This window comes from Coloeus monedula (assembly GCF_965178545.1).
Source record: "Coloeus monedula genome assembly, chromosome: 22".
NCBI lineage: Eukaryota > Metazoa > Chordata > Aves > Passeriformes > Corvidae > Coloeus > Coloeus monedula.
In genome coordinates, this window is record NC_138802.1 from 5,802,179 (window position 1) to 5,804,730 (window position 2,552).

The following is a 2,552-nucleotide window of genomic DNA, read 5'->3' on the forward strand; positions in this document are numbered from 1 at the left end:
GCCTGCCTGAGGGTAGTTATTTCCTTTGCCTTTCTCCTGAGTGTGAAGCACTTGTAAATATTGGCTTTATCCCTTGTGAGCCCCACTCTCCTCCTTGCAAGCTAGCTCGGGTCTTTCCTTAATGTTTAATCCTTGTCAGTCTGCTTCTGGCTGCAGTCCAGTCAAAATTGCTCTAATCTTTGATGCAACATCTTTGCTGTCAGACCCCTATGAAGAGAGGGTTTGTTAGTTTTTAATGAAAGAAATACTCAGTGTGCATGCTCCCAAATAGTAAAAGCTGGCTTTTGGGGCTTATTGGGCTCCTGCACCTCTTCTGTCAAGAGGTTTCCTGTTGCTCCCTCCTCATGGGTGGATAGCAGAAAGCCTAAAGGGACAAATGACATCATACCTATCCCAGAACTGCACACACTTTATCACACCATGATAAAGTTCATGCTCCAGAAGAATAGTGAAGTCTTACACTGTTGATAATAACTTGCATTTATTAAAATTCATTAGAAGGAGCCTCACTTTTCTTTTAAGAAGCTGATTTTTGGGTACTCTAATCCCAAATCTTAGTGTAAAATGTGTGGTTTTTCACTTTTCATAGTGATTAGTGCTGCTGTTCAACTTTGCAATTCAGTTTTAATTGCTGCCTTCTGTGGGGAGGTTTGGCTGGAACTCTGGGCTTCCTGGAGAAGGTTCTGCTGGTACGTCTTGGTGGCTGTTCTTACAGCTTCTGCACCTTGTGACAGCTAATCCTAATTCCTATGTCTAAATATCAGCAAGACCAAGGGATTGCCTGCAGGAAACTGCTTTTGGAGTGGAGGGAAAACCCTTTATGACTTCCTCAGGGTTATCCTGTCAAGCCTTTTCTGTCAAGCCTTAAGTGGTCCCTCTGCATACATCTTCATGGCAGTGATCTGTGCCAGTCCTCAAGGCATCACTTTTGGCTAAGCAATGAAGTCTGTTCTGTTAAATCAGGGCCACGAGGTTAAACTTGGCTCTGGAGGGAATCCAGGAGGCACTAGGTGATGAAAACGTACTTCTCAAGGAGTGATGCTGTTTCCTTCCTCTTAGTGTTGCATTAGCTTTGCAGAGGCCTGATAGCTTCCTGGATCTGCTAGGACATAGCTATCCCAGGCCTGCGACTGGTTAAACAAGCTCAAACAGCTCTTGAGCTATTTCACGCTATGCCTGGTTTTTGCTGGAGTGTGGTAGAGAGGTTTGTCTGAGGCCAGATGTATGAGATGTGCTCTGTCTTGCCAAGTTCTTGAATGAGCTCTGTGGTGACTGTCTTCCTGTATGAAAGCATGAAAAACTGGCAAAAGCAGGCAAATCCACCACTTGCTTCCCGCTTTGGAACTGCTGCTTTCAGCTAGTGGATTCGAGAGCACAGGGCTTGGAGGCACTTTTTTGATCCTGGTATGGCCAGCCAGTCTGTGCTGTAAGCTGGGATTTCCTCACATTACTGACAGAGGATTTCCCTCTGCAGATGTGCTTGTGGCTCAGGGTTGTTGTCCTCTCACCTGTGAGGGCTACTGAGGTACCTGTAGTAGCTCATAAGCACAAACAGAACATGAGGTTTGGACTGGCTGCTTAACCAGCTGCTACATAAAATCCCAGAATCCAAGACTGGTTTGAGTTGGAAGGGACCTGAAAGCCCATCTTGTTCCACCCCCTGCCATGGGCAGGGACACCTTCCACTAGACCAGGTAGCTCCAAGCCCCATCCAGCTTGGCCTTACGTGTGCTAATGGGGTCCCCTGTAAAGGGCCAAACATCTCCAATGGGAAGATGCCTGAGAATCATATCAAACTTGTTCCAAGGACTGAGGGCTGCATGGAGGCTGAAGAGCAGCTTTGTGTTTTATGAGCTGGGCCACTGCAATTTCTTATTAAAATCTTTGGGTTATTCATATAACTCTTACTGAACAGCTAGTTCTTCCCGCACAAGGATTAGGTTTGTGATCTGAGGGTTTTGGTTGGCTCTCATTGTGAATCTCTGGTTCCTGGTATTAATCAGGTAGTGAGCGAATTTCTTGCTTCTGTTGGCTGCTCAAAGCAAGTGGCACTTCATCAGCTGTTTGTTGTCTCTGAAGCAGGGATCATCTCCTTTCCCTGTCTGGGCTGTGTGTTCCCACATGTCTTTAACATCAGCTCCATTAAGCTGTACAGGGAGACAGTTACATTCAGGAATTGCATGGAAATGTGACATCTTGCGCGATACTTTCTTGATGAACTAGTGGACCCTGTTTTTCAGGGTCAAGCTGATACCAAAAAGAGTGCAAGGGAGGAGGTAGAAGAGCAGATCTAGTATAGAGAGTTAGGGAGTAGGTGGGAGCGTGCCCACAGTGTGACCACTACAGCTGTATCAGGTAAGCTCCTGTGTGCTGTGGTGACAAACAGCATGAATCAGTTTGTTATTCCACTGTTCTGTTGTCAATGGAGTTGACATATGGAAATTGAGGACTAAATAGGAAGTAGTTAATGTGGAAAAAAGCCCTGCCTCTTGTAGGGGACCAAGACACTGGATTCCAGGCTTGATAACTGGTGCTCCAGGGCAGCAGTTGCT